The 14,691-nt window shown below is 29.8% G+C and overlaps 3 long non-coding RNA genes across 3 annotated transcripts; 2 read left to right on the top strand and 1 right to left on the bottom strand.

Annotated features, from left to right (window-relative positions):
• The first annotated feature begins 2,384 nt into the window (after positions 1–2,384).
• On the top strand, positions 2,385–3,274 carry LOC132950503 (uncharacterized). Its single transcript, XR_009665211.1, has 2 exons — positions 2,385–2,971; positions 3,065–3,274. It is a non-coding gene; the product is annotated as an uncharacterized LOC132950503 (long non-coding RNA).
• A 4,814-nt stretch (positions 3,275–8,088) lies between these two features.
• On the top strand, positions 8,089–8,975 carry LOC132950541 (uncharacterized). The gene is made up of 2 exons (XR_009665217.1): positions 8,089–8,670; positions 8,764–8,975. It is a non-coding gene; the product is annotated as an uncharacterized LOC132950541 (long non-coding RNA).
• Positions 8,976–13,355: 4,380 nt separating this feature from the next.
• On the bottom strand, positions 13,356–14,245 carry LOC132950477 (uncharacterized). Its single transcript, XR_009665209.1, has 2 exons — positions 13,659–14,245; positions 13,356–13,565 (listed from the first exon to the last, which is right to left on the bottom strand). It is a non-coding gene; the product is annotated as an uncharacterized LOC132950477 (long non-coding RNA).
• Between the last annotated feature and the right edge of the window lie 446 nt (positions 14,246–14,691).

The following is a 14,691-nucleotide window of genomic DNA, read 5'->3' as shown; positions in this document are numbered from 1 at the left end:
CTCGTAAAAATTAAATTTTACTATTGGCTTTCTAGCAGTCTTTTAGATTCTGAGCGAAGCGATAGCCCGATTAGATGCAATTTGTCAACGTTTTAACTTTAAATGGTTGTAAATAAAAATCGTGCACATGTATTTTTAATATTCTTCAACTGTTACTGTAACAAAATACCAGGAGCCTGGTATTACATTATCAATCCCTTTTACCCTACCTACGAATAAAATGTCATTGACATTTATTGAATTTTCTAATGTAATTTGTTTGGCAAAAATTAATTTAACCTACTGTTGTACTAATGACTATAATACCTAGTAAAATAAATTACTCATTATTAGTCCACTGACTTAAAAGTTGTTTTTGTAAGGTACCAACTTTACGATAGATTAATATATTAATGAGTATAACGACCATAAAATGTGTTATACTCCTGTTTTCATATAAATTATTATTTTGTTGGAATTTCAACTTACTGAAGGTCTTACTGCGTAAAATAAACAAATAAAAAATATGGTGACTACCTATCTATTTTTGGAATGTCGAAATAATGGTATGGTTCATAGAGTTTATAACAAAAGAGATAAAAAAAACACGGAATACTGGTACTTTTCAAAATTTTACTTAACAACAATTATCTCCTCTATTTTGTTGTTAACTGTGTTATATGGAATTTAATTTGAATAATTTATGTACTGGAATTTAAGTGAGTTCCGAAAATGCATAAATAAAAATGTATGATAATAAAATAGCATTTTAACGTACCAGTTTTATCAAATTAGTTGTTACTTTTCCCGGAAATTTAAAATGTATGTGTTGTGTGCGTTTCCGAATTATACAATTTTCATTCTTCCTCAAAACCATATAAGAATATTTCTTATGTATTATTAACTCACTGTCTCTTTGACTTTTAAAATTGTCCATTATATGACACGTATTGGGTATAATTTTTGTTAGTGAAAAATAGTAAGTACTCAATCCACTATTGCGAATGAATGTGAAATAATGTGAAGTATAGTGAGAACTTAATATTGGTATATAATAGTTCATGACATTTATTGATTAATTGATATCTATCGTATCTAACTATCTTATCGTATACTTATCGTACCGTAATTATTTCATATTGGTAGGTATTAAATCGATTCTTTTCACTCACAAAGTCACTCGTGGTTTCCCATCGATTGTCGGTAAAATTAAATTAAAAACAATTGTTCATATATCATTCATTTTTTTTCATAAAAGTTTTGACTACCTTGAGGATCGTACCAGTATTCCGCACAGGGCCTAAAATACATCTGACTTCAGGGGACACACCACACACCTATTAATTGAACTGTTACTTTTGGGCTTTGACAGTATTCTATAGCAAAAATTAACCTGTGGTGGCCATAGGCGTAGTTATATAATCAGTAATAATCGGTTTAGTACTTTCATTTTTTTTTAATATTTTAACTTATTTTAGACTTAAAATAAACAACAATACATATTTATAAAATTAAATAGTACCTATACCTAATTATATAATATTATGACAATATTCTATAAATTACGATGATCTTACTAGTTAATTTTTCAGTAGATATTAAAGTAAAAAATATTGTCTTTCAAGTTTCAATAGACACAGCATAGAATAATTTAAATATTTTATGTACCTTCTTGTTTAGTTATTTTATACTAAGGCAGATACCTAATTACTTTGAATTGACCCATTAGCATTTCTTCTTTTTTTTTATAACAAACTTGTCCATAGTATAGAAATAAAATAAGTAGGTAAACTTAAGTCAACAGAATAGGTAACTAGTAAATTAAAATATTAAACGTTTAATGTTTGTTATTGTTAAAAATACTAAAAACACGTTTTATAACTTGGGACATACATTTGTCATTCAGGGGACACACTTTGATTTTCAGGGGACACGGTATTTTAGCCCCTGATTCCGCATGTATAAACTATAAACACCGTAGGTACCAGTTTTCCGTTTACCGTATTTTTGTATTTTGCTGTTTTTAAATGGTATGGAACCACTTATGAGAAGCGAGGACCCTTGTATTAAATTGTTGAACATTTATTATTATAATTGATAATTTTATGATTTTACAACTAGGTTATACAATAATTCGTCTTTTTGATGAAATGAACCTAGACAACGATATTATTAAAATTTACAACTATTATAATTTATTAAAATACCTATAAAAGAGCTTTGTCCTACAAATATTAAATAAATATTAAAATATATTTTTCAGTTTAACACTTTTATGATTGATTACAATTATTTACTGTACGAAAATAAATAAATACGTTGCACCAAAAACATCTAAAACAACATAATATTCGCTATAAATGTCATGACATAAAACAAATGTTATACAATTTATTATTTAATTTCTTGCTCGAATGAACAATAAATACCTATTATTATAGACCAATAAAATGTAAAAATTTGTTTATTTTTTCATTGTAATTGTCAAAACAATAGTAAATCATCATAAAAATAAAAAATTTGGGAATCTTTGTGTACTTACTCACTTTAATTGAACGGTATAAAACTGAGCACGCAGTAGCCAGTAATTATATTCATTACTATTAACAGTACATATGGTTTTTTAATACTATTATCTAGGTACTAAATTAATTATCTACTAATTTTTATTTAAAATAAAACAGTTTAAGTATCTATTACTCAAAACAAATAAGTGAAATGTATCTCATAAATAATCCCGAATTAATTTTTTTAATTTTATTTACGTTGGCGTATGTGAATTGCAAAGATACTCCCGGACCGTATAATTCTCGTGATGACAGTAGAGACAAACAATGCACGATTCCCTGGGTTAAGGCTTCAGATGGAGATGGCGATATCGCTACTTGCAAACTTAAGTGTCAAACGAAATGCAGATTTTTTCAACAAACGGACCAATGGCGTTGTAGATTATCTAGTACAGGTTTAACCAAAAAATGCGAATGTTGTAGAGGTGAGTTTTAAAAACTACTGTTGTATTAAAGTTTATTCTATCTTAGAAATTTTAAAAATCAAAAATATATATGTTCATTTTCAATATCTACAGATAATGTTCCTCCACCCTAATGAGAAAATGCACCTGCATATCTGCTACGCATGGCTGAATACCGAATCTGTAATATAAACCAAAAATGGTATGAATTGTACCAAAAATGGAAATATTCAACTCAATAGATCGTCATGTACTCATATTTTGTAATAATATTATATAATTTGTATTTGTTGAAATTAAATAAACACGAATAATAATACTCAATATATTTCAAGCATAAAATGATTTTAAATGAATAATGTTGATCGAGCCAGATCAATATTATACTATATACCTACACTGTAATACATTGATGTATGATAAGGCATATTAAGTGAACTCTTTTTCGAGGTCTATATAAATTCCAGAGATTTTAATTACGTCCTCAATGCCCCGCACGCCGTTAGAAAATATGGCAAACACTAGCACTCACAGAACTTGCTCAGCGAACCTGCCTATACTTTCTACTGAGTAATATTTACAATAGGACAATGACATAGGCACATGAAATGACGAAACACATTGGTCGGTCAGTATGTCATTGGTGAGCTTAAAGCTCAAAACTTCGGCGTCAGTTAAACTCTTAATCAACCATGACTGATGCATCAAATTAAACAAGTTCTGAATGTGTGTACACTTGTTTCAGCATAACTTATAAATCAAAATGTGTTATCGGTCATTTAGAAACCGTTTCTACTTTGTGCAATACTAATTTCTAATGATCAGTATCGCGTCATGAAAGGCAACTGAATCTTGTGAAACAGATTATTTTAGTATATTTATTACATTTTCTAAACCTGAGTTATAATATGTTTATAATATTAACTTGAACTGTAACTTTACTATAATATTACGTCCATAAATGTATTGTTAAAAAGGTTTATAAATGACGCGGTGATTATATTGAATCATTTTTGGATCAATATTTAGAGTGTAGACAACACTAGTGTTTATGAAACATAATAAAAAGTAGCGACAGTTATAAAAACCAAAAAAACGCGAGACAAAGCGTATGAAAACATGTATTCTGCTTTGAATTTACCTTTTCATTTATCCTTTTTCTTCCCCGTGGCATCAATACACGGGGGCCGAACTGTTTTTACACGTGGCTCAACCCCCCGCAGCATCGTTTATTAAAATCAATAATTTGTCGAACTTTGATATGCCCTATAGACCAGAAAGTCATGAGAGCTTGCATTCATTAACAATGGCATTGGTCCACAATAAGGAGATGGGCGGGACTTGTTCCGCCCTATCTCTCCTCGGCTGGTGCCGAGTTGATTCCCGTTTAAAAAAGGTATTTTATTAAGTTGAGCCGAATTGGTTCCCGTTTAATTACGCACATTTTCCTTCTCGATTTTATACAGGCTTAGGAGTTAGGACTGTCAACTTTAAAGTATAGGCTTGGTTAAAAATGTGCGTTAATGTAGGTATGTTAAAAAAAGATAAAATTTATAAAATTTAAAATCTTACGCATATTCTGTGCCAATATGAATTAACGATAATTGATAAATTAATTGTTATTTAATATTTAACCATTTATACGAAAAAAAAAAGACTGCAATTAAATAAGAGAGCGACGAGCATGCTGCTAACGAAATAACGTGCACACATCGCGGTATATGGATTTTGGAACCAAACTGATGTAAAATGTTATGTACCTATTTTATTTTATTTTATTCATATAGAAAACGGGTTTTAATACCTAAAATAATAACAAAAATACAAGTCAATATATTGTTGTTAAAATTTGAACTTCAAACGCTCATAAAAATTGAATTTGACTTTCTTAGACATTTTTTTTTTTTGATAAAGGTAGATAACCTTATAAGGAATCTTGTATTACATTTTAATATCATAGATTTAAGAAGAAAAAAATTTATAATTTTCTAACTCAAAACAATTTGCACATGTTCGAGATTTTTACGCATTATGTCAAGATTTGAACTTTAAATATGTACTTATAAAAAGAAACTGTGACAATTGATTTTCAATATCCAAAAAAAAATGTATTTGAATGTTTTTTACAAGATGTAAAAAAATAAAAAATATGTGAACAACTGTTAACAAACAGGCTATTTAAAATAGGACAACTGTGAACCAACAGGCATTGAACAGGTTAGTAACTTAAGTTTGTAGATTTTTATATATGATTTATTTGGTAGATAGCATACGATACGTATGCTTAGATTTTTGTAGATATGATTTTATTGGTAGACAGCATATACGACACGAGTACCAGCATTTTAAATGTTGACCTCCTTATTGCACCAATTTGATTCACTTTCCTATCAAAAAAGATGCTGTTGAAGAAAATCTTAGCATTTTCACAGTCCTAATAGATGACGATAGACACAAATGAAAATAATAAAAATAAAAAACACACATCATTGTAAAATCAATACATTCATTGCTCCGCTCAGAATCAAAAAACTAAAAAAATTGAATATTGATAATGTCCGTAAACAGCTTAAAACTAGTCAAATTATGTTGAAAAAGTTATCCAGTATATAAAGTGATATAATAAACATGGTGTAAATTTAGTATCTACGGTTATAGTAGTTTTTGAATAACAACAAAATAAAATAATCGTTGTGCGAGAGTTTGTTCATTTATACAGGTGAATTCATCCTATAATGTATAACTTCAAACCCTCGTAAAAATTAAATTTTACTATTGGCTTTCTAGCAGTCTTTTAGATTCTGAGCGAAGCGATAGCCCGATTAGATGCAATTTGTCAACGTTTTAACTTTAAATGGTTGTAAATAAAAATCGTGCACATGTATTTTTAATATTCTTCAACTGTTACTGTAACAAAATACCAGGAGCCTGGTATTACATTATCAATCCCTTTTACCCTACCTACGAATAAAATGTCATTGACATTTATTGAATTTTCTAATGTAATTTGTTTGGCAAAAATTAATTTAACCTACTGTTGTACTAATGACTATAATACCTAGTAAAATAAATTACTCATTATTAGTCCACTGACTTAAAAGTTGTTTTTGTAAGGTACCAACTTTACGATAGATTAATATATTAATGAGTATAACGACCATAAAATGTGTTATACTCCTGTTTTCATATAAATTATTATTTTGTTGGAATTTCAACTTACTGAAGGTCTTACTGCGTAAAATAAACAAATAAAAAATATGGTGACTACCTATCTATTTTTGGAATGTCGAAATAATGGTATGGTTCATAGAGTTTATAACAAAAGAGATAAAAAAAACACGGAATACTGGTACTTTTCAAAATTTTACTTAACAACAATTATCTCCTCTATTTTGTTGTTAACTGTGTTATATGGAATTTAATTTGAATAATTTATGTACTGGAATTTAAGTGAGTTCCGAAAATGCATAAATAAAAATGTATGATAATAAAATAGCATTTTAACGTACCAGTTTTATCAAATTAGTTGTTACTTTTCCCGGAAATTTAAAATGTATGTGTTGTGTGCGTTTCCGAATTATACAATTTTCATTCTTCCTCAAAACCATATAAGAATATTTCTTATGTATTATTAACTCACTGTCTCTTTGACTTTTAAAATTGTCCATTATATGACACGTATTGGGTATAATTTTTGTTAGTGAAAAATAGTAAGTACTCAATCCACTATTGCGAATGAATGTGAAATAATGTGAAGTATAGTGAGAACTTAATATTGGTATATAATAGTTCATGACATTTATTGATTAATTGATATCTATCGTATCTAACTATCTTATCGTATACTTATCGTACCGTAATTATTTCATATTGGTAGGTATTAAATCGATTCTTTTCACTCACAAAGTCACTCGTGGTTTCCCATCGATTGTCGGTAAAATTAAATTAAAAACAATTGTTCATATATCATTCATTTTTTTTCATAAAAGTTTTGACTACCTTGAGGATCGTACCAGTATTCCGCACAGGGCCTAAAATACATCTGACTTCAGGGGACACACCACACACCTATTAATTGAACTGTTACTTTTGGGCTTTGACAGTATTCTATAGCAAAAATTAACCTGTGGTGGCCATAGGCGTAGTTATATAATCAGTAATAATCGGTTTAGTACTTTCATTTTTTTTTAATATTTTAACTTATTTTAGACTTAAAATAAACAACAATACATATTTATAAAATTAAATAGTACCTATACCTAATTATATAATATTATGACAATATTCTATAAATTACGATGATCTTACTAGTTAACTTTTCAGTAGATATTAAAGTAAAAAATATTGTCTTTCAAGTTTCAATAGACACAGCATAGAATAATTTAAATATTTTATGTACCTTCTTGTTTAGTTATTTTATACTAAGGCAGATACCTAATTACTTTGAATTGACCCATTAGCATTTCTTCTTTTTTTTTTATAACAAACTTGTCCATAGTATAGAAATAAAATAAGTAGGTAAACTTAAGTCAACAGAATAGGTAACTAGTAAATTAAAATATTAAACGTTTAATGTTTGTTATTGTTAAAAATACTAAAAACACGTTTTATAACTTGGGACATACATTTGTCATTCAGGGGACACACTTTGATTTTCAGGGGACACGGTATTTTAGCCCCTGATTCCGCCTGTATAAACTATAAACACCGTACCAGTTTTCCGTTTACCGTATTTTTGTATTTTGCTGTTTTTAAATGGTATGGAACCACTTATGAGAAGCGAGGACCCTTGTATTAAATTGTTGAACATTTATTATTATAATTGATAATTTTATGATTTTACAACTAGGTTATACAATAATTCATCTTTTTGATGAAATGAACCTAGACAACGATATTATTAAAATTTACAACTATTATAATTTATTAAAATACCTATAAAAGAGCTTTGTCCTACAAATATTAAATAAATATTAAAATATATTTTTCAGTTTAACACTTTTATGATTGATTACAATTATTTACTGTACGAAAATAAATAAATACGTTGCACCAAAAACATCTAAAACAACATAATATTCGCTATAAATGTCATGACATAAAACAAATGTTATACAATTTATTATTTAATTTCTTGCTCGAATGAACAATAAATACCTATTATTATAGACCAATAAAATGTAAAAATTTGTTTATTTTTTCATTGTAATTGTCAAAACAATAGTAAATCATCATAAAAATAAAAAATTTGGGAATCTTTGTGTACTTACTCACTTTAATTGAACGGTATAAAACTGAGCACGCAGTAGCCAGTCATTATATTCATTACTATTAACAGTACATATGGTTTTTTAATACTATTATCTAGGTACTAAATTAATTATCTACTAATTTTTATTTAAAATAAAACAGTTTAAGTATCTATTACTCAAAACAAATAAGTGAAATGTATCTCATAAATAATCCCGAATTAATTTTTTTAATTTTATTTACGTTGGCGTATGTGAATTGCACTGATACTCCCGGACCGTATAATTCTCGTGATGACAGTAGAGACAAAAAATGCACGATTCCCTGGGTTAAGGCTTCAGATGGAGATGGCGATATCGCTACTTGCAAACTTAAGTGTCAAACGAAATGCAGGTTTTTTCAACAAACGGACCAATGGCGTTGTAGAATATCTAGTACAGGTTTAACCAAAAAATGCGAATGTTGTAGAGGTGAGTTTTAAAAACTACTGTTGTATTAAAGTTTATACTATCTTAGAAATTTTAAAAATCAAAAATATATATGTTCATTTTCAATATCTACAGATAATGTTCCTCCACCCTAATGAGAAAATGCACCTGCATATCTGCTACGCATGGCTGAATACCGAATCTGTAATATAAACCAAAAATGGTATGAATTGTACCAAAAATGGAAATATTCAACTCAATAGATCGTCATGTACTCATATTTTGTAATAATATTATATAATTTGTATTTGTTGAAATTAAATAAACACGAATAATAATACTCAATATATTTCAAGCATAAAATGATTTTAAATGAATAATGTTGATCGAGCCAGATCAATATTATACTATATACCTACACTGTAATACATTGATGTATGATAAGGCATATTAAGTGAACTCTTTTTCGAGGTCTATATAAATTCCAGAGATTTTAATTACGTCCTCAATGCCCCGCACGCCGTTAGAAAATATGGCAAACACTAGCACTCACAGAACTTGCTCAGCGAACCTGCCTATACTTTCTACTGAGTAATATTTACAATAGGACAATGACATAGGCACATGAAATGACGAAACACATTGGTCGGTCAGTATGTCATTGGTGAGCTTAAAGCTCAAAACTTCGGCGTCAGTTAAACTCTTAATCAACCATGACTGATGCATCAAATTAAACAAGTTCTGAATGTGTGTACACTTGTTTCAGCATAACTTATAAATCAAAATGTGTTATCGGTCATTTAGAAACCGTTTCTACTTTGTGCAATACTAATTTCTAATGATCAGTATCGCGTCATGAAAGGCAACTGAATCTTGTGAAACAGATTATTTTAGTATATTTATTACATTTTCTAAACCTGAGTTATAATATGTTTATAATATTAACTTGAACTGTAACTTTACTATAATATTACGTCCATAAATGTATTGTTAAAAAGGTTTATAAATGACGCGGTGATTATATTGAATCATTTTTGGATCAATATTTAGAGTGTAGACAACACTAGTGTTTATGAAACATAATAAAAAGTAGCGACAGTTATAAAAACCAAAAAAACGCGAGACAAAGCGTATGAAAACATGTATTCTGCTTTGAATTTACCTTTTCATTTATCCTTTTTCTTCCCCGTGGCATCATTACACGGGGGCCGAACTGTTTTTACACGTGGCTCAACCCCCCGCAGCATCGTTTATTAAAATCAATAATTTGTCGAACTTTGATATGCCCTATATAGACCAGAAAGTCATGAGAGCTTGCAAAAATTTTTCTTCTTAAATCTATGATATTAGAATGTAATACAAGATTCCTTATAAGGTTATCTAGTTGACGATTTCAATTTTATTTTTTTTATCTTTTAAATAAATAATTTAAAAATATTTGGTAGTGAAGTCTTTGCACATATACCAAAAGAAAAACGAAGAAAATGGGATCAGAAGGGAAGAAAAGGTATTTTCGTTGGATACTCAGAGGAGACGAAAGGATATCGTATATGCTTTGATGGAAAAGAAGTTTCAATAAGGAGAGATGTCATATTCAAAGTAGAGTCAGTAAACCCATCAACAGCTACAGAAGTAAAAATCAGAAATCAGGCTAAAATTGCCACCTCAAACTCGGGAGTAACAGTATTACCAGGGCTAACATACGATGACTTAAAATCCCATATTAGTGAGATGTCCAACGACAAATGGCTTCGGGTATGGAAGCAACAAACTACCAAACTGAACACAATTAAAAGTTCCATCAACCGATGGATTAACAGTTCTTTAAAAAGGAAAGAAGAAATAATATTAAACCGCCTGCGCATCGGACATACTAGACTTACCCACGGATACTTAATGGCCAAGGAAGAAGCTCCTTTATGAGATGCTTGTGGTTTAAGATTGTCCGTGAAACACATAATTATGGAATGTTTCAAGTACGAACAAGATAGACAAAAGATCGGAATCGACGCGACACTCGGCTCCGCACTGGGACCAGAATCCGAGGACAACAACAAGATAATAAACTTCCTAAAATCAACTAATTTATATAACTCAATCTAAATATTATGTTCTTTTTTTTTTTCCACAGTTTATAGTTATTAGAATACGATAGCATAATGAACCCCTATTGTTATTAACTTTTGTGCCACCATAGCTGTAACTAATGGCCATAGATGCCGGGTTGTTTATAAGATCAATAAAAAAAAAAAAAAAAAATCAGAAATGAAGAAGAAGAGGAAGAAGTAAATTCAGAAGGTGAAGCTGAAGATGAGGAAGTCAACAGCGACGACGAAAAAAAACTGGACGATGATAATCAGATGCCAGTAGCAGTAGAGGATCAACAACAGATGATACTCAGAGACAGAGGAAAACTCAATAAACCTATTAGGTATAGAGCTGCATTTTTATCAGCATGTAATGACCCACTTACATATAAAGAAGCTATGATAGGTAACAATGTAGACAATTGGAAGGCAGCAATGGACGACGAGATGTTATCATTGCAGAAAAATGAAACTTGGCAATTAGTAGATTTAACAATAAATAAAAATCCAATAAATAATGGGTGGATATATAAAACTAAGTACAAAACAAATGGAGAAATATAGATCGATATAAAGCTAGGCTAGTTGTAAAAGGCTGTGCGCAAGTTCATGGGATAGATTTTCAAGAAACGTTCAGTCCAGTAGTGAAATACGATTCAATTCGAGTAATACTTGCGATAGCAGCAGCCAGAAAATTAATGCTCAGACAATTTGACATTAAAACAGCGTTCTTATATGGAGATCTTGAAGAAGACATATATATGAAGCAGTCAAAAGATTACGAAGATGAAACACAATTAGTATGCAAACTTCAACGGAGCCTATATGGGCTGAAACAGGCACCCAGGTGCTGGAACAAAAAGTTCAAAAATGTGTTAATGAACTTTGACCTAAAGGAAATAAAAGCGGACCATTGTATATTCGTAAGCAATAAAAATAATCAATTATTAATTGTCGCTATTTTTGTAGACGATGGGCTAATCGCAGCAACAAACAACGATCTGGTGGACACAATGGTGAACTACCTGAAGGACAACTTCGAGACGAAGGAAGGTGAACTTGATCATTTCTTGGGTATTGTAATTGATCAGAGACCTGATGGTTCAATTTTCGTACACCAATCTTCATATTGCAAGCGAATTCTAGAGAGGTTCAATATGGAAGAAGCCAACGTCCTGCATATTCCCACAGATCTACAACACTCATTAGATCCAAATTTTTCAGGATCATTGGAAGCAGGGGAAGTTCCATACAGAGAATCAGTTGGAAGTTTATTGTATCTAAGCCAAATAACAAGGCCTGATATAACTTTTGCAGTAAATCTCGTCAGTCGTTATTTAGAAAAGCCTCTGACAATTCATTGGAATGCGGTGAAACGTATATTTAAATATTTAAAGGGGACATTTAATTATGGTTTAATTTATGATTCTAGTGTAACACCAAAGTTGCGTGGATATAGTGACGCAGACTATGCCAGTGACACAACAACGAGACGATCAACATCAGGATTCATTTTCATGATGGGAGATGGAATCGTGGCATGGTGTTCACAAAGGCAAAAATCGGTAGCACTTTCGACTACTGAGGCAGAATACATAGCGCTGAGCCAATCGATACAGGAACTTACTTGGTTGACGCTACTTATCAGTGATCTTCTGGAGACACAGGGAGATACACCGGTTCTGTATGCAGACAACCAAAGCGCCATCAAACTAGTGAAAAATCCAGAATACCATAAGCGAACAAAACACATTGATGTTCGCTATCACTACATTTACGAGAAGTTCAGTGAAGGGATGTTTTCTCTAGAGTAAGTGCCAAGCAAGGAGCAGTTAGCTGACATATTGACTAAGCCAACTCCACGACCAAGATTCGAAGAACTCAGGGAGATGTTAGGAATTAGATATATTAATTCTAAGTTAGGGTATATTGTTTAAGGGGAAGTGTTGAATGTAAACAACACACCCTGTATTATGTAGATTATAAGCAAATTATTCATACTGTAGTACAGCAGACGCTGAATAGGCATTTTATATTTCTATAGCATATTCGTTCTATGTAGTAGCCTGTAGGACGATTAGTCGTTGCTTTATATTACGCCTAGGAACACTATAGTTATTCATATCAATATACAATTTATATATTATTATAATTATATATTATTACATATATCCGAGCTTATTTTTATTTACCTTTAGCTTCTGTATATCTGTACACTTCAACATTATTAATAAGGTACATGCATACTAATAAATAAGTGGTTACAACCTGTAAATTGTGCTCTTGTATATTGTATAAAGTATAAACACTAAAATGAAATAATAATAAAACAAAAAATTTAAAAAATATAAAATAGGTGATTATAAATATATATATATGTATTTGTGTGCGTGTGATTGTCACGGGTGGTCGGTGACAAATTAATATAATATGAACGTAAAACACTAACCCATATATTCTAACGGCGTGCGGGGCATTGAGGACGTAATTAAAATCTCTGGAATTTATATAGACCTCGAAAAAGAGTTCACTTAATATGCCTTATCATACATCAATGTATTACAGTGTAGGTATATAGTATAATATTGATCTGGCTCGATCAACATTATTCATTTAAAATCATTTTATGCTTGAAATATATTGAGTATTATTATTCGTGTTTATTTAATTTCAACAAATACAAATTATATAATATTATTACAAAATATGAGTACATGACGATCTATTGAGTTGAATATTTCCATTTTTGGTACAATTCATACCATTTTTGGTTTATATTACAGATTCGGTATTCAGCCATGCGTAGCAGATATGCAGGTGCATTTTCTCATTAGGGTGGAGGAACATTATCTGTAGATATTGAAAATGAACATATATATTTTTGATTTTTAAAATTTCTAAGATAGTATAAACTTTAATACAACAGTAGTTTTTAAAACTCACCTCTACAACATTCGCATTTTTTGGTTAAACCTGTACTAGATAATCTACAACGCCATTGGTCCGTTTGTTGAAAAAATCTGCATTTCGTTTGACACTTAAGTTTGCAAGTAGCGATATCGCCATCTCCATCTGAAGCCTTAACCCAGGGAATCGTGCATTGTTTGTCTCTACTGTCATCACGAGAATTATACGGTCCGGGAGTATCTTTGCAATTCACATACGCCAACGTAAATAAAATTAAAAAAATTAATTCGGGATTATTTATGAGATACATTTCACTTATTTGTTTTGAGTAATAGATACTTAAACTGTTTTATTTTAAATAAAAATTAGTAGATAATTAATTTAGTACCTAGATAATAGTATTAAAAAACCATATGTACTGTTAATAGTAATGAATATAATTACTGGCTACTGCGTGCTCAGTTTTATACCGTTCAATTAAAGTGAGTAAGTACACAAAGATTCCCAAATTTTTTATTTTTATGATGATTTACTATTGTTTTGACAATTACAATGAAAAAATAAACAAATTTTTACATTTTATTGGTCTATAATAATAGGTATTTATTGTTCATTCGAGCAAGAAATTAAATAATAAATTGTATAACATTTGTTTTATGTCATGACATTTATAGCGAATATTATGTTGTTTTAGATGTTTTTGGTGCAACGTATTTATTTATTTTCGTACAGTAAATAATTGTAATCAATCATAAAAGTGTTAAACTGAAAAATATATTTTAATATTTATTTAATATTTGTAGGACAAAGCTCTTTTATAGGTATTTTAATAAATTATAATAGTTGTAAATTTTAATAATATCGTTGTCTAGGTTCATTTCATCAAAAAGACGAATTATTGTATAACCTAGTTGTAAAATCATAAAATTATCAATTATAATAATAAATGTTCAACAATTTAATACAAGGGTCCTCGCTTCTCATAAGTGGTTCCATACCATTTAAAAACAGCAAAATACAAAAATACGGTAAACGGAAAACTGGTACCTACGGTGTTTATAGTTTATAC

This window comes from Metopolophium dirhodum, chromosome 8 (genome assembly GCF_019925205.1).
Source record: "Metopolophium dirhodum isolate CAU chromosome 8, ASM1992520v1, whole genome shotgun sequence".
NCBI lineage: Eukaryota > Metazoa > Arthropoda > Insecta > Hemiptera > Aphididae > Metopolophium > Metopolophium dirhodum.
The sequence above is the reverse complement of the archived record's forward strand: the minus strand, read 5'-3'. Positions and strand labels throughout refer to the sequence as shown.